A 24509-nucleotide genomic window follows, 5' to 3' on the forward strand; every position below is an offset into this window, starting at 1 on the left:
CTTATTGTGGACATCTTTGATTAAGTCCACATCCAGGTACCCTATCCTGTTTTCTGCAAATACTGATGTAAATTTTAAGAAGTCAGTTGTGGAGTTTAAATAACTTACAAGTTCCTGGGTGACTAAAACATCACCCTTTAACACCATAAAGATGTTATCCAGGTATCGTGTATAGTATTGTATTTGATCCTGCTGGCAAGAGTTACCCAATACATATTCCCTTTCCCAGTGTGCCATGACTAAGTTCGCCAGGCTAGCCCCGCATGGTGAATCCATGGCTACACCTACTTTTTGTAAAAAGAATTTGTTGCTGAATGTCACAAAATTATATGAAAGTATGTCAAGGAGCTCACTCACCAGTTGAATTTCATCATTCGGTAATTTTTTGCTCATCGTGGAGACCACCCACTCTATACCCACCTCATGTGGGATAGATGAATACAAATCCTTGACATCAATGGTTAAAAAATTCAAATCTTCACTGAAAGGAATTTGGTTAATACTGTTAAGGAAGGACCATGAATCCTTAGATATTTGAGGTTCTTGTTGCACATATTTCTTTAGAATTTTGTCTACAACTTTGGCACATGCATAGGTAATGCTGCCCCTAGCGTCCACTAAGGGTCACATTGGTGGATTGTGGACATCTTTATGAACCTTAGGGATTCCAAATAATAATGGAATCCTAGGGGCTGGCATAATCAAGAAGTTGAAAACTTCAGTGTCGATTCTTGCTTTAATGAACATGTCATTAATGAATGACCTAATCCTACTGTAAGCGGTATTTAATTCATTCCTTGATACTTCTAAATAAGTATCCGTTGTTACAATGCTCATCATTCTATCTATATAGTCACAATTGTTCATCACTGCTAAGCCACCCCCTTTATCCGGTTGCATAATTCTTATGGGGGTCTGACATAATCTTTCAAGCATTTGTTTTTCTTCCAGATTAATATTGTAAACCCATCTATTACCCCCATTGTTACATCTTCCCATGAGGTTACGCAAGTCTAAGTCACACATTTGATCAAATAACACTAATGACAGGTGGAGGGGGGGATTAAAAGTATTGGGAATATGAAGCTGTCTTCTTTCATTGTGTTGCTGACCCATTAAAATGCATAAATTGAGTTTTCTAAGAAATATCTTAAAATCTATCAATGTTTTAGTGACATCAGCTCATGCAGAAGATACAAATGTGTACCCCTTAGCTAGAAGTTCAACCAGGTCCGTGTTAAGTCTATCTCTGAATAGTTAAAAATTTTAAAATCCAAACTGGAATTGTAAATAATGTCACATTGGTTTGTCTCGGCCACTAAGTTGTTGTCTAAGTCTAGACAATTTGACCTGTTCTTCATCTTGTTCTTTGCCTTCCATCCCTGGGGTTCTGAATAATTCGAGGCTCTGATCTGAAAATTTGTCATGTTAACCGATTGTGGCTGGTGGGGCTGTTTAGTATTATTAGCTATTTATTCACTTCTTCGTAGTGTTTCCGGGAGTGAAGCCCTATCACCATTTGATGGTTCACTTAAATTCTCTATAACTTCACTTTTGGCCACTTCCTTTTCAGCCTGATTACTACAAGCTAAGTAATTGCCCTGTTATGTTTGTGGTTTTAGACCATGTGATGTGACAAGTGGGTTATTTAAACTCTTGCTTCTAAAGAAGTGTGTATCTGATGAAGTTAAACTATTGTGGATTAACGAAAAGTGTTTTATCATTTTTAAGCTTAATAAATACTGTTTTTGTGGATCTAGTTGGACTCAACTGGTGTGTGATACAGGTATACTCAGGATTTCTTTGTAAATGCCCCATTCGAAGGCTTATCCGTATTCAGGCCTAAAGTGAAGGACACCCTCAGCAGGTGTGAACAGGAAGGAAAGTCTGTCTGCCGTAGGAGTCCGTTTTTCCATGCCTACTAGACCTTATCCCAAAGGTCAGAGAGGTAGTGGTAAAATGTGGTTCCGGAAATCACAGAGATCTTTTCAGGACACACGTGGTGAAACCTCTCCCGGAGGCTGAAGGGGAAGTAATAATGGAAGATACCAACCACGCGGCAGAGGGATCCACAAAATCAGGGTGACAGAGAATCTTTCTTTGGTAGGCCTTTTCATTGCTCCTGAATGGAGGCCCGACTGTCCAGCTCTAGAGGCAGCTGGGATCACCTGTCTTTGTACCCAGAGGCCTGGTAACAAGTGACAAAAGACAAATGGGTTCAAAGCATCATATCCAGAGGTTACACCATCCATTTTTCCCTTCCTGTTCCCAAGATAAAAAAGGTTCCAGATGTCCCTCCCGATGAAATGGAATGAGTAACTCTAGAAATTCAAAAGTTGCTAGACAAAAGAGTCATCCAAAGAGTCCCAGCAGATCAAGTAGGATCCGGAACTTACTCAAGATTCTTTTTAGTTCCAAAGAAAACAGGGGACAGGAGACCAATTCTGGATCTCAGCATTCTAAACAAATCAGTAAAAAAGACCAAGTTCCAGATGGTAACATTGCAGTTGATACTCCCATTCCTGGGAAAAGATGATTAGCTGTACTCTATAGATCTCCAGGATGCGTACTACCACATAAAAATGGACAGGCGATCCAGGAGGCACCTCTGCTTTCGGCTGGGAGCCAGTCATTACCAATTTTGAGCTTTGCTCTTTGGCCTCACTACAGCCCCCAGAGTGTTCAAATGTATGGCAGTATTAGCGGCTCACTTGAGACGTCTAGGATTCCAAATGTTTCCATACTTAGACAACTGACGCCTAACGACCACAACCAGACATCTACAAATAAAGACAAGGGACACAACCTTGCAACTCTGCTCCCAACTAGGAATTACAATAAACTACAAAAAGTCTGCCTTAGTGCCCTCTCAGCATGTGGTATTCATAGGAGTAGAATTAAACTCAACAAAATGACAACCAAACTTCCTCTGGAAAGGATTCAAGCCCTAAGACATCAGGTGACATACCTTTTTAGAAGGAAGAAAGCTCAAGCAAAGATGGTTCTAAAAGCCGTGGGAATCATGGTGGTAGCAATAGTTTTGATCACCCTAGCTTGTCTGCTCATGAGAATTCTTCAGTGGTTGCTATCCACTCAGTGGTCGATGCAAGATTTGACAAAGTCTAACAAAATAATTTATTTTATTTTATTTTATATTTGTTGACCGAGATAGCCAGACTGGATGCATGTCCATTTTCAGCGGAGGCCTGGGGAGAAAAGCTCCAGGTAAACAGAAACATTAAAAACATGTTATAATTATAATTTTGACAAAGAGTACATAAGCAAACAATAATAAACATATTCCACAGGTTAGAGTTAAACCCTGGTGAAAGCCAGGGGTAAATTAAACAGTAGCTGATTAATAGATTTTACACAATCTAGAAGAGAGTTAGCCAGGCTTGATACAATGACATAGCAAGTTTAGTGCCAGGTGTTGTTTGAGTCTAGTTTTAAATTGATCTAGGGAGGAGAGTAAAGTTATGTCAGCTGGAAGTGAGTTTCAGGATCTGCCTACAGAGTTTGCAAAGAGAGAGTCATCAGCTGCATTGTTAATTTTGCTTGTCTGAATTAGTAGTCTGTTAGAGGATCTAAGCAGTCACGGATTGTGAAAGGGGGTGATAAGATTTTTAACTGCAGGAGTATTATCCGGACTATAAAGGAATTTATAAGATATGATCAGTTGGTTATACTGAATTAGACTGGGTACTTCAAGCCACCCAAGCTGCTTAAGATTGATGCAATGATGTGTCCTAAAAGGCAGCCCAGTAGCAAACCTGACGATGTGGTTATAGCAGGTTGAGAGTTTGTTAAGTGCAGTCTTGTTTATATTAGCGAGTATAGGGGATGCATACAGAAGTGTTGAGAGAAGATGAGAGCGAGCAATGGCAATTTTAGCTGGAGGGGTTAGGAAGGCTTTTATTTTGTAAAGTGACCCTAGTTTTTTATTGATGGTTTTGATCGATTGTTTAACATGTAGGTCGAATTTTAGATTATCTATAATGACACCTAGTAGTTTTGTAGAGGAGTTAGGGGAGATTAATGTGCCATCATTTGCATTTATGGTAAAGGTAAAAGCAGGAGATCTTTGTGTTGGTGAGAATAACAGCATTTTAGTTTTTTTGGGATTTAGTATCAAACAATGTTCAGAAAGCCAGTTTTCTATAGTGTTAAAGGTGGACTGGGAAGGCCATAAGTCTGTTGAAGATGTGGCGGAGCAGATCTGGGTGGAGGAATCAGTGTATTGGATGCAGCTGACTTTTGGGATGACAGTATGCAGGTCATTAATGAAGATGGAAAAACAGCAGGGGCCCTAGTATAGAGCCTTGTGGTAAAACAAGGGTGTTGGGTAGTAGGTTAGAGAGTTTGTTCTGCCAAAGAACAGCCTGCTGTCTCCCATTCAGGTAGGATGTAAACCACTGAAGGGCCTTAGTATCTAGACAGAATGTTTGCAGGGTGTGTATTAGAAGTTGGTGGTCAACCATGTTGAATGCCTTGGAAAGATCCAAGAAGAGGGTGGAGGATATGTGATTGTTGTTGCGATTATGGTTTATTGTGTTGGTGAAAGCTAGTAGGGCTGAAGTAGTGCTGTGGTGTGGATGGAAGCCATGTTGGGTATCTGCCATGAGGTGATTCTGGATTAGGTGGTGCATGAGTTGTTTGTGAATACATTTTTCCATAATCTTTGCAAGTTGGAGAGTATGGCTATTGGTCTGAAATTGGAGAATTCAGTAGAGCTGCCTCCTTTATGAAGTGGGATTACATAGTATATTTTCCAGATGGTGGGAATTCTAGCTTCTATTATGGTTCAATTAATTAGTATTGATACTGGGTAGGCAATAACATCAGCTGATTTTTGAAGGTACTCGGTGGGGAGTTGATCAGCAGAAAGTGTGGTGGGTTTTAATTTTTTGATCAAGGTACGATTAAGTGACGTGGCCACTGGTTGGAAGCTGAATGAGGGTAGGTTTCTAGGGGTGGTACTTTCAGGACCAGGGGAGCTAGGAGGTAGTTGGCTTGCTAGGGCTTGAATGTCTCAGTAAATAATCGGTTAAAACTATCTGAAACATCCTCGGGGGGGTTATCAATAGTAGCAGCTGGGATGGGGGTAGAAGTCTGTCCAGGATGAAGTAGATTATTCAATCTTGCCCAAAACTTCTGAGGGTTGTTTTAATTTCCTGTCTGTAACCTGCAGTAGTATTGTTTTTTGTCTTGTAAAATGGATTTTTTTGGTTTTGTTCCTAGATTGCCTATATTTAATTTGATCTTGGGGTCTTTAGTAGAATGCCATAAAGCCCATCATTTGTTTCTATGGGTAATTTTGAGTCTAGACTCTTTAGAAAGCCATGGTGCAGTTTTTGCTTTTGTTCTCTTTGAATGAGCAGTTGCATGCAAATCTAGGATCTCAAGAAATTTGTTATTAAAGTATGCAACTGCCTCCTCTAAGGGGAGGTGTTTTAGAATAGCCAGTTGCATGAGTTAAGTTCTTGTTGGAATTTGGCAGGTTCAAAGTCTTTTTTGTTTCTAACTTTTCTGAGTAAGGGTTGTTGGGGATTAATTGCTTTTTGCTTAACTATGTAAGTGAGAAGGTGATCGCTTAGGTCGTTGGGGAGGGTACCAGCAGTGTACAGCTGGGGGTGACTATTTATGAGTACCCAATCGAGTATGCTTTCATTTTGGTTGGGTTTACCTAGCTTGGTAGGGGTGGATATGATTTGATTAAAAGCATGCAGGTTAATATGGGTTGATGGGGATTCTGCGGAACAGGTGCTCCAGTCTATGTTAAAATCCCAGAGTAGTAGGGTTTCTTAGGAGTAATGACATGATAGCCAGTGCAGGGTGTCTTCAAGTTTAGTTATATTGTTACCTGCGGGAATACACATGCAGATGATATCAATGCATTTACTTTTGTTTAGTTGCAATCTAGTTGCAAGAATTTCAGAGTCATTAATCTGCGGTGGTTGTGTTACATCTATGGTCACATTTAACTAAGATTTGTAGAGTATAGCTACCCCTCCCCCCTTCCTGGAAACACGATCCAGCCAGTGTATCTTACACCCAGGTGGTAACACTTCCTTGTCTGTAGTGTTAGGTTTTAACCAGGTTTTAGACAGACAGAGAATCTCAGGGGAGTGGACAGCCAGGAGTGCATGCAGTTCATGTATCTTGTTATTAATGCTTCTAATATTGAGATGACAGACTAGGAGAAAGTTAGATGGTCTATTGATTGTAGGATTGTAGCTTAGGTTACTAGTAGAGGGAATGTATATAGCAGCAGTGGATGGGCCAGGGTTGGGGTGAATGTCACCACCAAGTATTAGGCTAGGTCTGTACTTAGTGATAAGCTTCAGGAATTTATAAGTTTGTAGTAGTGTCTTGAACTAAGGCTAATGTGCCAGGGGTAGGTGTGTTGATAGAGTGAACAAGACATTGAGCAGGACCCAGTATTATATGTATGGTTGAAGGTGGGAAGATTTACAGCTGGGGTGATAGTATGGCGCTTTGGGGCTTGAATTCCCATGAGAAACTGGTTTTCATACAAGGTAAGGAGGTATGGGACCAGCAGGAGGGGTAGTAGAGGGGAATAAATCATTGTTAGGGATACAGCTATTGTGTTAAGGAATTGTATTTCCTAGTGATACAACACCAGAAAAAAGGGTGGAGGTAACTATACTAGCAGGGGATGGGAGAATGCCAGATAAAAGCTGATAGGTGCTAGTAGAATGTAGATAGAGGAAAGGGGGTATAGTGAAATAACCTAGATGAAAGCTGGTTGGATGTAGTAAGTGGGGGAGTGGCTACTTTACTATAAATGTAGAGGTAGTGGGGGCGGATGGGAATAGAAGGCAGGGAAGGAAGTGAATTGAGCCCGAGTGAAGAGAGGGCAAACAGAGCAGGACTGTTGCAATCAACAAGGTTTCCTAGGGCATCCTAGAGCTGTAAGGTAAGTATTTTAGCTCTTAAATTATACCTGTTTTAGCACTTAATTTTGTTAGCTATAGATTTGCTATTTTTTAATACAATTTTTTAGTCAGAGTCCTATAGTTAATGTATTTCTAGGGAAATTTTAAGGTTAGGAATACAATAGCTGGAGGGGGCAGGGGTGAACTACACTTTAGCTAGTGTTGTGAGTTAGCCAATTTGTAATGGGGACAAACTGGGGATACTGCTCAACTTACTTGCTGTGCAGGCACAACGAACAGAGGAGTAGGGAAGGTACAACAGCTACAGGATGAAATGAATGTGAGTTAGGTAGTAGAGAGTTTGATTAAAGATGGCACCCTAGGAGGGGGTTGACTAATGAAGATAATCGGGGGTGGGGGTGGGAGTAGCAGACAGGGAGAATGGAGTAGAGAGCAGCCAAAACAGCATTAACCAGAAGGGCTGAAAAGCTATCAGTGTAAGGTGAGGAATAAGCTTAAAAATATCAGTATCTAACAAAACGACAGATCTGAGTAGCTGTGGAATACTTTAAATAAGTATCACTGCAAGCACACAAACAGGGTTGTTTGGCAGTTATGGAGAGAGTTGTGATTAGTATAGAAACTATAATGAAAGTAAAAGCAAAACTTTACCAAATTTAAAAAGTAAATGCTTGGGACTGGAACACTGTGTGAGTGTAAGGCTGATTCAAGGTATTATAGCCCAGTTTAGTGGCAATTGGCTGGATCCCTTCACTGTTGTTGTGCATACACTTTAAGCCTCAATAGTTTTCAAAAACTAAATTGTAATTCACCTATTACAATAGAAAAGCTGGAGGGAGTCAAGTTCTTGCTTCCCAGAGGTTTTACTTAGTTAAGATAGCCAGCTTCAGTGGAGATGGTAGATATTGCTTTATGCAGTTAATCTCAGGTGGGGGGGGTCACGCAGGAAAGAAACCCATGCAAACTGAAAAATAAAGGTAAATAAGGCAGAATTAGTGCGAATGTTACAAGAGCATGAATTGGAGAGCATGCAAGGAGTAGAGATGGAGAGTAAAATTAAATTTATACCATGACCCCCCATTAATATTCCAAAACGTGCACACTGATTGGCCAGTGTGCACGTTGTAAATCAACTTATACTAATGGAAAAAGGTCCGGTCGCCCGGACTTTTTCTGTTAGTACAAGTCTCTTTTAAAACTGTCTCACTATATTAAAAGAGTTTAACATAGCGACACAGGTTTAAAAAAAGCAACTGAGATCTCCGTTGCTTTTTTTAAAGCTGTCTTGCTATGTTAAACTCCTTTAACATAGTGACACAGTGTGTAAAAAGCAACGGAGATCTTGCTTTCTCCATTGCTTTTTTTTAAACCTGTCTCGCTATGTTAAATGGGTTTAAAATAGCGAGACAGCTTTAAAATAAGCAACGGAGATCTCTGTTGCTTATTTTAAAGCTGTCTCGCTATGTTAAACCCATTTAACATAACGAGACAGGTTTAAAAGCAACGGAGAAAGCAAGATCTCCGTTGCTTTTTACTGTTTCGCTATGTTAAATGGGTTTAACATAGCGAGACAGCTTTAAAATAAGCAACGGGCATCTCTGTTGCTTATTTTAAAGCTGTCTCGCTATGTTAAACCTATTTAACATAGCGAAACAGTGAAAAGCAACGGAGATCTTGCTTTCTCCGTTGCTTTTGGCCACAGCTCTGATGTACTGCGTAGGCATGCGCAGTACATCAGAACTGCCACGGATACCAGACAGCTGCGGAAGGGCAGCAAAGAGGCATTATACAATGCCATTATTTAAGAAAAGTAATTATTTCTTTTCTTAAATAATGTCATAGTATAATAGCAATAACCCACTTCTGGGTGTGGGTAATGCGGGATTTACCCACGGTTGTCTGAATGGCTAACTGAAAGCAGCAGTATTTTAGAGCTCCATATAACTAGTTAAATAAGACAGGAAAAAATATTCTTTTTTTTTCTTCAAAGTATAAAATCGTATAGATAAAGGACTAATTTACATAATTAGAAACTTTGGTGAAGTTTTACAAATAATTTCCTGTCAAAAAGCTTGGAGATATATTCACTTGTTAAAATGAGCAACTCAAAGAACTCTCACCAGGATTCTACCTTAAAGAAGGAACTACAACAGATGGCATCTACCCTGCAGGAGTTGTCTTTGAAGATGGATGATTTTAAAGAGAACCTGGAAAATCTTAAAACAAGCAGTCAAAAACAGGCTGACACCTTCAAGGAAATGCTACAACACCAGACAAGGATAACAGGAATAGAGGTTTCTCTGAATGACTTAGAAAGCAAACTAGTGTAGTCCAGATTCAGATTTGCTGTATCCAGGACTGTATGTAAGCTTCTGAGCTCCCCAAGCTTTCTGTGTTGGAGGGAAGCCTTTTAGCTTATCAGTGGGAATGGTAAGCACTAGGTAACCTATCTACCACATAAGGGGTGGTTCTGGCCCAGAAATTGTAGTTATTGGACGTTTGGGAAGTTTTTCCATCTCTCTCAACTTTCTGATTTAGAAGCCTGCATTTGCACTTGTTTCCTCCCTTTCCTGTAACTAGTTTAGTCCAGATACAGATTCTTAGTTTCAGCACTTGAATTTGCGTATTCATGATCGGCACTTGTTCAGAACTTGTTGTAAGCACTAAATAACCTACTAATTACTACAGCACTCAACCTTCCTCATTACCTAGGGGAAAACAGTTTTGGTACTTACTTTCCTCACTTGATTAGAGAAAAACAGCTCTTGTACTCACTTTCCTCAATTATCTAGAGGAAAATAGTTTTTTTATTCAGGCATGTCCAAGGGTCAGCTCCGAGTTTTCTCTCCTGTCTATCTGATGAATCTGGGCATCTTGGGGCAGTGTAGAAATTGCCTCATGTACACAAACAACCCTCTCCTCCTACCACCCAACACTACAACCTGTGAGAGATGCACTTATCTAGCCAAACGGGAGGTAAAGCTCTCTCCAACCAAGATGGAACTTGACAGTCAAGAGGAGAAGGCAAACACTTGCACCACACCACACTCATCACGTAGTCTCACTAAATCTGCACCACCAAAATCCACACATAGAAATACAAAAACATTTGCGGAGGCTCTCAATAATAATCTGCTCAAGCAATAGAGACCTCCAAAGCAGAAATGCAAGCAACCTCCACCCCCCGACACAACCCAAATGACACATAGCCCGCAGACTCAGTGTGCCACTCAGTCACAGCTAATAAGGCAAAACAACGTACCCGACACACTAGTCATAGGTGACTATAGTCATAGCCGGCCTTTGGCATAGGCCAACCAGGCGACTGGCTAGGGCGCCACTCTAGCAGGGGCACTTTTCCAGCATTTATATAGTATAGGTAGGCCAGTATGGGGGCACCAAGTGGTGTGGTAGGGGGCACCGTGGAACCCTTTTGCCTAGGGCACCAGTTGACCTAAGGCCGCTCCTGACTATAGTCAGGCACACTGATGTCCCACTCACCAGGCTAAACAAGGAGAAGGTTAGTGACAGCTGCCTGTTGGGTGCCAGGATCTGCCACATAACCCACGCACTCAGGTCACTCCACAACAAATACAAATATGACTCTGTCATTGTCCATGTTGGTGTGAACGACTTGAGATGTACCTCCTTGGACTACATGAAAAGAGACATGGAAGAGCTCTATGATCTTGTAGCCCAGGCTGGTATGACCCTAGCCCTAAGTAACAGTCTGCCATCACCCAGAATGATACCGCAGTACAAGGGCAAAATGATTGACTTCAACAATTGGCTAAGCTTCTTGTGTCATTCTAAAGGGATCCAGTATCTGTCTGCCTGGGATGACATGGTCGACAGACCACGATGCTTTGCCAGAGATGGCCTGCACCTGTCACCCCTGGGATTCTGGATACTGACTAAGGTTCTTACCGCCACTATAGTGCCTTTTTTAGGCAAGGTTCAAATGACAAATTCACCACCGTAACAGGAACAGGCAAGCAAAAACTGAGGGGGATGCTACTCAATGCTAGAAGTCTAAATCTCAAAATGCACTCACTCGAGGCACTCGTTAAAATGGAGAACATCGATATCTGTGCAGTGACTGATACCTGGTTCAAGGCTCCAGAGAGCACCCCTGCACTACCAGGCTCTAACTCATACCACACTTTTCGGCCATGTAACCTGGACTGGAACACCAAAGGTGGTGGTGTGTCCATATTCATTAAGGATATCCACACCTCCAGGCTAGTTGCTCAGCATAATGCAGCCGAGGTTATCCAAGTGCAACTAACTCTGTCAAAACTGTAATCCAAATTGTAGTTTGCTACAGATCCCCCACCATGCCCCAGGATTTCCACTCCTCTCTTCTTGATGTACTGGAAAATGTTAGGGTTCAACCAAACACCCTAATAATGGGCGATTTCAACTACCCACCATTAACTGGGAAAACTACTCATGTACCAACTCCTTCACTCAACGCTTTCTGGAATTCATAAACTCCAGTGCCCTGGATCAACTTATCCACACCCCACCAGGGGCAATAATATCCTAGATCTAGTTATTACCAACATGAGTGACCAGTGTTCCACACCTGAAGTCAATGCCTCATTGGTCCAATCAGACCATAAGCTAATTATCCTAGATATCCACATCCTGCCCCCACCCCGCCCCATTAAGGAAACCATGGAAAAAATTTCTCCAAAGCCAACTTCATGCTTCTTAAGACAGAAGTGATGAACTTTTTGACACCCATGCAGATGGACAATACAGTTACGACTACTGAATCCTACACAATTGCACTTTATAAGCCCTTACACGAGTGCATGGATCATGTTATCCCAAACAGAACCAAGACGCTATCCTCCAAAAAAGGAAGCCAATCTGGTGGTCCCCTGCCATAAACAAACTGTAAAACAGAAGGAAGAAACTGTTGCAAAAGAGAGTAAAATCCCATGAGTGGAGGAGCTCCCTGGTCAGCCTCAGTAAGAAGCTGCGATCCCTAATAAAATCCTCCAAAGCTAGTTACGAAAAGAAAATTGCCACTGATTCTAAAGACAGCCACAAAGCATTCTATAGCTATGTCAAGAATCTCAATGGCAACACTCAGATCTGCCCTGAGTTACAGCACAGTGGCACCTAATATACAGACCCAACTGATATTGCCAACATCCTAGCAGATAGGTTCAGTGATAACTTTACCCCCCTCTCACCCCCTAAAGAGCCCATCTCTATACTGGAAGAATGCAAAGTTCCTGTAATCATGGCTGCACAGGTAAAAACCACACTCTCCAAAGCCAAAAACACAGCATCCATGAGACCAGACAACATCCCAGGCTGCGTTCTACATGAACTACAGAACAAACTGGCACCCCACCTAAGTACCATGTTCAATCACAGCCTCACCTCAGGCTTTATGCCCACTGAATGGCACACAGCAACGGTTATCCCACTCCACAAGGGGGGAGCCACCACGGACCCTGGGAACTACCGCCCAATTAGCCTGACGAGCCTGGTCTGCAAGGCCATAGAATGTATCATCATGGAACTTATAAACAAAGACATTGATAATCTCCAAACACTGGACCCCACCCAGTTTGGGTTTGTAAAAGGCAGATAATGTCTCATAAACCTGATAGACCTCTTTAAAGCAGTCACAAAAGCCGTAGACAAAGGTAAAGTTGTTCGACACCATCCCCAACTCTGGAATTATAGATAAACTCACTAAACTAGGTATAAATCCCTATGTCACAAGATGGGTTGCCAACTGGCTCACTGACAGAACCTACAATGTGAAAGTAGCAGACTCCAAAACTGACTTCAGACCAGTGACAAGTGGAGTACCACAGGGTTCAGTCCTGGGTTCTCTCCTGTTTGGTATCTACTTCTCTGAAGTACAGGCTAACACAGAAGGTCTTTGGCTAACGGAGTTCGCAGATGACTGCAAACTAGGAGCCATAATCGAAACTCCTAACGATGTGGACATCCTACAAAAGGGCCTCACTGAGACAGATGCCTAGTGTCAAAGCAATGGCCTCAAGCTCAATGCCAAAAAGTGCATTGTCATCCCCTGTGGTAAAAACTCTGTACCCATGAACTACAACATAGGCGGTAGTATACTTAACACCGAAAGTGTGATAAGAGACCTTGGGACACAGGTGGACAGTAGTCTCTCCTTTGATAATCACATTGCCACAGTAGTCAGAAAATCCTTCTTTGTGGCACACCTCATCACAAAAGGTTTCTCATCCAGAAAAAAAGAGGTCATTGTTCCACTCTACTCATCACTCATTAGACCCATTATAGAGTACAACGCCCTTTTTGGTATGTACCTCACAAGACATCTACAACAACTGGAAAGGCCGCAAAAATACCTCAGAAAGAGGATTACCAGCCTCAAACAGATGCCCTACGCAGGCTGTCTCAAAAAACTACAGCTTTACTCTGTTGCATATCGCCTACTTAGAGGTGATCTCTGCCTAACATACAAAGCTATGTCAAACCCAGAGCTGTTGGACATGCTCCACTTAAAGAAATCCCAGTCCCTCTGAGCTCCATGCTCTAGGGGCCTAAACCTTGTCACCAGAATAAACAGAACATGCCGGAGGGATAGATTCCTGTCCCAGAGACTTCCCATACTCTGGAATAAACTAGCTATCTATATCAAACAAAGCTCCTCATTAGCACTCTTCAAGTAAAATCCTGATGATTGGATGGGAAATAGGAAATTCACCCCGGGGATCACTTCTGTGGCTCTGCTCGACAGTGGCACAGAAAAATAATTTTCTTGGATGACAAAAGCCAGGGTACCTTTTTTGGCTGGGCTTGTATAGGCCCTAGGGCTGATAGCCTAGTACCTACCTATGAACCTATGACTTAAGGAAGAGAAAACACAGAAAGAACTGCTTCTTAAACAAAACACTTGGTTGGTTAATAAAGTAGATAACTTGGAAAATAGGGAGAGAAGAAATAACATCATGATTTTTGGATTACCTGAAAACACAGACGGTGAGGACATTATTTTTATCAAGCTGGATCCCTGACTTTTTTAAATTTAAAAGAAGGACTTTCCTTTGGCATTGAAAGGGCAAACAGAGCTCTTGGGAAACCTGCCACTAACTCAAACTCTCCTCCTAGGTCAATAATTATCAAATTTCTTTCATACTTGGACAAGGAACTGGTTTTAAGATCTGCTTGGAGGAGGGCACCTCTAAAATATAAACAGAGCCTGATAAGATTTGATAACGACTATTCATCTAGAATAATGGAACAAAGGAAAAAAGTGTGGCCAATGATAAAGTTTCTGAAACAAAATAACATCAAGGCACAACTTGCATATCCAGCTAAGATAAGAATACTGTATGCCAACGAGATGAGGACTTTTACTGACTTAGAGGAAGCCCCTTCATTTATTAAAACTAATAATGTGATTACTTTACCAGAAGATATGGATTGGATGTCACCTTCTCTCAAGAGAACAAAAGAAACAAATGGCTGGACAGATGTCTAAACGAAGAAGCAAAAGACTGATACTTTTACAGCCAAATCTCTCAAAGCATCTACTATGATATGAATTGTTTTAACATTAGTTTAAAGGACCAATTTTACTGCTTGGGATTTTAAAACAAAGGTAACTAACTACTAGAATCTTTATCTATATTTTTTGAAAATAGATGACACATGAAAGTTTTCACATTACCTCAGGTATGTAAAACTGGGTACTTTTCTTTCACAGAAGGAGGGTTATATAGCACATAAAATATTTATACTGTAAATCAACATACATAGTATATGTGTATTTTCTCTTTTCTTTTCTCCCTTCTCTCTTTTCTCATTATTTATTTTAACTGCTGCTTGTCTCCCTTTCTAAATTCTCTCCTATTTACTATACTAATATAGTCTTTATATATTTAATAACTCACTATCTATACATATATAAATAATAATCTAAATAATCTAGTTTTAAGATAGACTAATTGGAATAGTGAACTTAATTATTACAATATTTATTAGATTAATGATAGTCACTGTTATGCTTATTGGGATTGGGGACATGTTCGTGATTAACTCTGAAATGTTCCACTCACGTACAAATGCCCTTTGAATTATTTCCTTTTAGTATTAACAAATACATAAAAAAAAAAAAGGAGGGAAACATGTACTGTTGGTTAAGCGAAGTGAAGCTTTCTTCACATTCTATTTGCATTGCCATAGCAACAGTAAACAATTGCTGCAGTTTCTAAGGACACTGAATCTGCAAAGTGCATTTAGCCTCACAGATAACAAATAATAAGAAAAAGTAATGTTGTTAAGTTATTAAAATGAAAAACAACATAAAGAAGGTAAAATAAATACATAATAGGATTATTTGTAAATAGTTTATGATTTATTGATTACATATTCCTGGAAACACAACTGAAATATTCCCAAACTACATGTGCACTGAAATGTAACTGCTTGATTAAAAAGTATTACTCACTTTAACATGCTGATTTCACAAGCTGTCTGCACTGTAAAGGTTACATTTTATATGTTACTTGAAAACTGTCAGTCTCTAGAGCACATGAAAAGATACATATTACTTTTTGCAACATGTTATCTTTACAGTTACCTCACACTCTGTACAAACTCACTTGGTAACTGATAGCTATTCATTTAAAATATCAGTTTAAATATTAAATGTACGCATTTTGACAAAATATAATCTGAACTGTAAAATGAATGACTTGAAAGAAGTGAAGTAATGCATAGATTTCAAAGTCAGTTCTGGACACTACAGTAAAAGTAAAAAATATATATTCATAAGGAAGTATTGAAACATTTTAGTCTTCCAGTTAAAATAGCTTTCTGTCAACATTTTGCGATATCAGAAAGTTTGAAGAGCTAGGAAATTACTATTCTTTGTCTTTATAATGATTATTAGACAGATGTTAGACTCTGCTTAGTTTAATGAATTGTGACATGTTTATGAGGAAAAGTGGACTCAATTACTCACATTGGACGACACATTCCTGGAAACTCAACTGAAATGTCCCCAAATTACTTGTGAATTTAAATGATGCTGCCTGATTAATAAGCATAATTTATTTTAACAACCTGAATCCATAAGCTATCTACCCTATATATGCTACATTATATATGTCACTGGCATATGACAGTCTCTAGAGCACACGAAAAAAATACATATTATTTTTGCACTAACCATACATTCTAAACTAACTCAGTTGGCAACTGGCAAGATATTTATTTGAAACATCAGTCTAAATATTAATTGTACCCTTGAAATATTGTTGCCGTTTTGACAAAACAAAACCTGAATTGAAAAAGGAATGATTTTAAGAAGTGAAGTATTGTACAGATTTCAAAGACAGCTATTGACACTACAATATAAGTAGAAATGTATACATGCAAGGAAAAATTGAAAAGCTTTATACTTTTAGTTAAAATACCTTATTGTTAACTTTTTGCTTTATCAGAAAATTTAAAGAGCTAGGAAATTATTTCTAATTTGTCTTTATAATGTTTACTAAAGTGATGTTAGTCACTGACTTGTTTAATGGATTGCGAGTCATGTAAAGACGGACTACTGAATGTTATTTCTGTTACCTATGTTTTCTGAATTTCTTTTATTAGTACTGATTTAAAACAAGGGAAAGACAGGGAAGGGAAATCTCTGTTTTTGATCAAGGGAGGAGAGGCTTAAGAGTATTCTAACTGCCCCGAGAACTCTCTAAGATGCTCTAAATACTATTTGATTAATACTTACCTAAGGTAAGTCTTGTTACCATATAGGTACCTTCACATTCATTCTATACCTGATGTGATTACCCATTCTAGAAACAGGAGGTGCCCTATGCAGGATGGGAATTGTCAGGGTGATCATAGTTCATTCTTAGACTCTGCTTTGTAAATCTATAAATATATAAAAGCACTGCACACTAGAATGTACGGCGACTCTACTCTGAGTCAGGATACCACTGATAAGCCATGTCTTTTCATAAGTGTAAGTTGAAGTTGGTGAGCTGAAGAGCTGGAAAGTAAAGGAAGACAGTACACCTACAGTAAATTCATATTTCATTGGTAATCACTCATTGTCTTCTGTAGAGTTCTTTTAGTCAAATTATTTTAGTAATAATCTATTTGTTGTTGGCTTATTTAGTGTATGCTCCTCTGTTGCATTTAATTTATCCAAAATGACATATCTGACATGTTTGGGATCTCTTAAGGGTAACTAAGTATTGGATATTTTCTAAGTCAACATAATAATTGTTTGCACTACTAACATTCCATCCTGATATATAAAATACTATAGAACAATAATAGAATAATATAGCATTTCATATATCTTTTAAGAAAATTCTCCATATAATAATTTAACATATGGAGCTCAGTTGATATTGTTGGTTAAAAGTATGAGTGATAATCCAATAGATCTATCTTTATCTATTGGATTAGGAATGACTTTCATTCCCTGTTTAATGGGAAATTCATATTTACTTGTATTTGATACTTTAGAATTAATGTTTTATAGAAGTACTTTTTTAAAGCCTGACCAGAATTTTACCCTACTTATATTTAAAGAAGAAAGAACATTAAATTACACTTCTAAGTTTACACACATAAAAATAACATCCAATGTTATCAGAGAATAAGGTATAAATACTATAATCAAAATAATAAAAAAAAAAGAAACAAAAAGTTTCTTCCAACAATAACTTAAAATGAAGTTAACATTCTTATCATTAAACACTAATGACTTAAATAATGCAAATAAAATATCAAACTTACTAAAATATTTAAATCTAAATGAGGCACAAGTAGTATTTCTCCAGGAAATGCATTTTAAGACTAACGATAGCTTTATTTGGAGCCCTAAGGACTATACAGTCTTAGCTCAATCCTCCTATAGAACAATGACAAAAGGAGTATCAATTCTCTGGAAGAAAAACATAATCACTCCAAAAGTTAATTATAAATATGAAGACAAAGAAGGTCTACTAGCATTTTTATAATTAAATTTAATAAGAGAATATGGACCTTAGCTAATCTATATTGGTTCCCAGGAATTGGAGCAGAAACGGTTAAAAAACACCTAGATTTTATTTCCAACAATTATAAAGGAAATCTTATACTGGGAGGAGACTTTAATTGTACCTTAGAAGCTTCTGAAACCACCAATAAGTCTTTTTGCATAGCAACTATTTCAAAATCCTTAAAAAATGGATAGATTAATTTAATTTAATCAACACTTTTAAAGTAAAAGATGATAAATCCTTATTATTTTCCCATAAAGTCCATAGATTTGGAACACACACCAGAATAGACAAATTATTCATAGTTCAAGATTTACAAACAAAAATCTTCACCTTCTCAATAGTTCCATGCCCCTTTTCAGATCATGACTCTGTGATAATGAAGCTTCAAATAGAGTTTAAACCTTTAATCCTCTCAATTAGAATTCCATCATATATCACAAAAATTAAAGAATTCAGAACCCGGATGTTGTCAGAACTACAATTATTTCTTGAAATTAATAATACAACAGAAATCAGTAGAGTCATGGTTTGGGACTCTTTAAAAGCATATTTATTTGGTAAGACCCTTAGCTGGTACAAAAATAAAGTTAAAGAGTGGGAATCTGAATCATTACACTTGCAAACCAGATTCTTGACAGCAAAATCTAAAAAAAAAAATCAGAATTGTCTAGAAGTCAAAAAAGAAATAGAGGAATTAAATAAAAAAATATAATGAAATTCTAACACACAAAACTTGTCTAGCCTTGGAAAAATTAAAAATAAACTCATTAGCCACCTCCCCCAGATATCTACTTAACTTATCTACAAGAATTAAAATACAATCTAAAGCAAATAACATTAGTAGTATATATCATGAAAAGAAAGGGAAAAAAGTATCAGATATAGGAGACATCCTTGAAGCATTTCGATTCCATTATATGGAACACTTCAAAAAAGAAGATTTAGATACCAACCAAATAAACTTAGATACAAGCCTTATCAATATAAAAAAAAATCCAGAAAACTTAAAACTAGACCTACAAAAACCTATATCCTACAAATAAATTGTTGACAAGATAAAAGAAAGTAAATCTAACAAAGCTCCAGGGATAGATGGTATAATTATGGAAATTTACAAACTCTTCCCTTCAACAGTAATCTCCCTTTTTCATAAAACTTTGCTAGAAGTCCAGTCAGAAGCAAAAATACCACCCTCATGGAAATATTCTCTCATAACGCCAATTCTAAAAGATAATAAACCATCAGACCTTTGCACCTCATACAGACCTATATCATTACCGAATAATGATTACAAAATATTCATGTCAATGCTAGCTAAGAGATGAAAATCCAACTTTCAAAGACAATTAATGATCAAACTGGATTTTTATATAACAGGCACACACATAATAATATTCAAAGGCTACTTACTCTTATAGATTATGTGAATAAAGAAGATAGAGAAACACTTGTAATCAGATTAGACATAGAAAAAGCCTTTGATTCCCTCAACTGGGAATATCTATTTAAAACTTTAGCATTATTTGAATTCCGTCCTACCTTCATCTTATTACTAAAAAACATATATATTAATAACTTAGCCTACATTAAATTAAGTCCTTTCACCTCAGAATCTATCCATATAACAAAAGGTACTAAACAAGGATGCCCCCTTTCTCCTATTTTATTTGCTTTGGCTATAGAAATACTTGCAGAAATAATACGCAATAATCCAAGAATAAAAGGAATAGAAGTCTATGACCAGTACATATCTAAAATAATGCTTTTTGCTGATGATATTTTATTAACCCTATCAAACTCCAGAGAGTCATTAGGAGAGCTAGAAGAAGTAATGGAGAAATTTTATAAGATTTCAGGTCTGCATTTTAATAGATCAAAATCAAAATTTCTATTTTTAAATAAGAAAAAAGAACTACAAGTTACAGATAAATCCATCATAGGAAAACAAGAACTTACACTAAATTATTTAGGAATAGTGTTATGCAAAAATATAAACAAAACAATATTAATAAATTATAAAAACATTATTGAAACAAAAAATATAGAAAAGTGGAACAAAATTATATTAACTTTTGAAGACAGATTGCAATTAATAAAAATGGTCTTATTGCCAAAAATACTATATGTAGCATTAGCAATACAGTTAATTCCTGAAAGATGCATTCTTAAAGAAATAAACTCACGTTTAATAAAATTTTTATGGTATCCCAAAAAGAATAGAGTTGCTCTAACTCATCACATTAGACCCTGGAAACAAGGAGGATTGAACTTCCCAGAAATAGAAACATATATAAAAGCATCTGTGCTTAAAACTAAATAGACTGGATAAACCCAAATTATTTTGCCAACTGGAAAGAATTAACAACAGCTGTATTAACAAATGAATTTAGTATGTTAAAAAATTTAATAGTAGACAAATCAAACAAACCCTGGTACATACTATGCATAAGTATACAATATAATATAACAAAACCTTCTAAAACAACACTGATTAATCATTACATCAATTCCTTTAGGAAACTTATCAATGCATAGATCTAAAACTTTGGTTTGACCTTTTAACCCCATTTACCGTCACTAAGAACTTTCCTCACAAAATATATAGGGAAACAATAACCTCCTGGGAACAAAATGGATTCTTATGCTGGTTTCAATGTGTACATAAATTAAATGTTTTAGATATACATATGATAAAAACTGCTTACAATATTCCAACACAGGACTGGTTAACCTTACAAAGCATTCTAATGTACACTCAAGATTTATGCAGATTAATTAATAATTCCTCATTTAAAGATATTCTAAATCTAATAAGTTTTCTGTATGAATTTATATATAATAGTTGTGAAAAGAAAAAATCCATTTCAAATCTATATATAGAGTTAATAACATATAAAACAATTCCCAAACCATCATACTGGCAGTTCTTAACAAAAGGTCAGTCATTGCTGTTAACAGAAGAAATTAAAACTAACATCTTACTATCAGTTAATTACACCTCTAACACAAAGTACTGGAAAATATTTAACTGGAAATACTTACATAGAGCATTTTTAACACCAGGTAGAATTAAAAAGATTTGCTGGAGGTGTGAAAAGTCAAATAAAGCAGACTGGATTCATATTTTTTATGAATGTAATAAAATGAAATCATATTGGAATGGAATCAATCATTTTTTACAAGCTTTATTTAATGAATCCTTTACCTTAACTAAAGTATTGATAATTCTAAATATAAATGAAGGTCCCTACCTGAATAAGACAAATATGTATTTGTTATGGACAATACTTGCTATATCTAGGAAATGTGTAACCAGAAGGTGAAATTCAAATACACCCCCGACCTTGGAAGAATTCTACACTTTACTGAAGACAATTGCATTGATGGAAATAAAAATCAAAGAACTACGAATCTATCCCAGGCCACTGGTAAATAATCCTTGGAAGAAAGTTATACCTTTGTTGGACACTCTGCAGTAATCAATATTGTATCTCTGATAACTGATCTGTTAATTCTGTACTTAATAACATACAGTGTATATAATTGAAAGTCAGGCTATTGTAAATATTGTATATAGTTGTTTAAAATGATATTTAAAACTATTATGTAAATGTTATTTTAATTGAAAATAAAAAAAAAAATATTTGAGAAAAAAAAATCATGCTTTCTAAATCCACAGAAAAGGTATGGCAGCTACGAAAATGAATAGGGACTAAACCACTTTTGTGTGATACAAGATATAATAATATTCTATTTATATACCAATAGGTGTCAGTAGTACTTCAAGAATAAATTATCCTGAAGTCCAAACTGGTATAGCATGCAACTTAACTTACATTACACAGTACTGGCCATGTTCAGTACAGTTTACACTCTTGTGATTGTCATATCTCATTGCAAAAATAGTTAAGGATCAGTTTATGTATGTATGTATTTGTTAATCAGGGAAGTGCATGATCTTCACAGACCATTTCTAGGCTTAGCTTGGGTGCATAGTTACACAAAATACAGTAATCAAACCAGGAAACAGAGCATACAAGCTGTATCTAGAAATAATACTAAAAAGAGATTGCCTGGCTGTGTACAGTAATGTATAAAAGCAACAAATTAAAACACACTGCAATTGATGATACAAGGATGATCATTTTAAGGTTTTAAGCTGGCCAAGATGACCTGTCCCAGACTGCAACATATACAGTAAACTGCTTATTTATAATTGCTTGGGCCTCTAATATGCTGTAATTTGTAAATAGGTTATTAAAAACGCAGTGGCTAATATTTGGAATATAGAAAGTATATCTCAACTGTAATTTTCTCAAACTAAAAACAAATCACTGTTACCAGGAAGTAGGTTCAGTAGAAAATTCGAACACACATTTTCAAAATGAAAAATGGTATCTATTCAAACCCCAAAACCACAGACAACTAAGGTTATATGCTCTCTGTCATGCTGCAACCACAAAGGACAGGGTCAGTGGAGGGTCATACAGTTTACAGCTTAGTTTCAATTAGTTTTAAAATTAGTTATACAGTACATGTTAGACAGAAAAGAAAAGTTTGTGTGTGTGTGTGTGTGTGTGTGTGTGTGTGTGTGTGTGTGTGTGTGTGTGTGTGTGTATAAAATTATATCTTTATCTATATATGTACTGAGATAAATGTGTATTTTTTCTGCTGCAGAAGAAGCAGAGGCAGGTCAATGAATGTTTTAAGCTGTGAAAGGATGGGAAAACATTACCCTCTTTATCTCGTTATTTGTTAGTACACTCAAAACCAGAATATCTGTTGTAGTGATAAAGAGCTTTAATGAGCTACAAAGGACAATGTAATGGACCATGCTGTTCACATTACCTCCAGTGTTGAGAAATAACTGTTATACTTAGAAGGATTGTGTCATTTCTTTGGACATTATTCATTTGTGATAAAAGAGGTTATAATTAATGAAGTAATTGAAGTAAAACACATAGATATAAGTTGGATCTAATGTAGGTCTATATATATTTTTTTATTTGCATCTTAAGAAGGTAGCACATTTATAGACACTAGTTACATCTTTCTCATACCTGATGCACAAAGATCTATGTGCAGAGCTGACTGATATATCATTCTTAAATTTTGAGGTCCTTAGGGTTTTTAACTGGCTGTAAGTTGCTTTATCCTAAGTGAACTTATAGGTAATACTCTTGTATATGCCAGGGTGCAGAGGAGCAAATCTATATTGGGAGAGTAGGTGGACTTGACTTTTTGGAGTGCCTTCTGTGTGGAGTCTGCATGTCCTCCCCGCGGTCGAGTGGCGTTTGAAAGACATGCGTAGAATGGGCATGCCTTCGTTGAAGGTTGGGTGTCAAGCTGGCACCTCGGCACCCGTAAAAAATCTACTGCCAATCATTAGTGGACTGGAGTTCCGCTGTGGCGACCCCTAACCGGGAAAAGCAGAAAGAAGAACAAGCTGGACTTGGCTTTATACATGAAGCATTTGATATTTATTGTTTTTGTTATTATTATTATTATTATGATTATTATGTTATTTTTTTTTTTATTTGTAGTCAGTAGGGAATGTTTTTGAATTCACACCTGATAGTACATTTTAAACATTTTGGAAGCATTCTGTGAAGATTTTGTGTGCTAACGTAGTTTTGCAGGAGTTGTACATTATTATTTGGAACAAATGGTGCTGGACTGAGTTTCTGCATTCCTGCACCAAAGGGTTATCTGTCAGTGAAAGACGCTTCAAAGAGCTGTAATACATTTACATTTATACTTACTCTTTTCCATTGTTTTAGATCACATTTGTACATTATGGATTTATTTGACAATGATGGATGTAACTCAGAGTTAAGTCAGTTTCTCAAATTCTAATCCACATAAAGGGTTCATAATTTCTTAGCAGAGTGCTTTCTGATTATAACTGACTTGCCCACTTACCTGGAAGTGTCTGTGACAGTTCTGTAGTAAATGTTGAACCGGGTGAATTTTTTCATATTATTACTTGTTAGCAAAACCTGTGTTAACTGCAATGGGCTTAAAAACTTATGAAAATGCAGTCATCAGTGGCAAGAAATTGCAACAGAATACATTGATTTTATCAGTGTAACTTTGTCCTGAATAAGAATAGCTGGCCGTTAATAGCAAACCAATTATTTATTTATGTATTGTTTTGCTTTTGTTTACTGGAGTAGTCCCACTGGACAGTTTCTGTTTTCAGTGGTGCCCTGGGTAGAAAGGCTCCAGGACATAAAGAAATTTGACACTGAAGTATTATACACTTTGAAATAAAGAAATGCAGCACATAATGTACAAGAATTAGAAACTACTAATGATGTCAAAAGTGTATGCAGGTAAGCACGCATTTTAGCAGCTGAATATATTCAAGAATGGTTCAGGTGATTATAACTTAAATAATGACATGCCCATAGATTTAAGCTACTTAGGTCAGTTTTATGTAGTGAATGAATGAAATTAGATGCAGTTGGCCCAGGAGTAATTGTAGAGTATGTTTTAGTTATGATTTTTACATGGTGAGGTCACAAAACTTTGTCAGTAAAAAATTTTCAACTTACCC

The sequence above is a fragment of the Protopterus annectens genome, chromosome 1.part1 (assembly GCF_019279795.1).
Source record: "Protopterus annectens isolate FY-2018-M chromosome 1.part1, PAN1.0, whole genome shotgun sequence".
NCBI classification, from domain to species: domain Eukaryota; kingdom Metazoa; phylum Chordata; order Ceratodontiformes; family Protopteridae; genus Protopterus; species Protopterus annectens.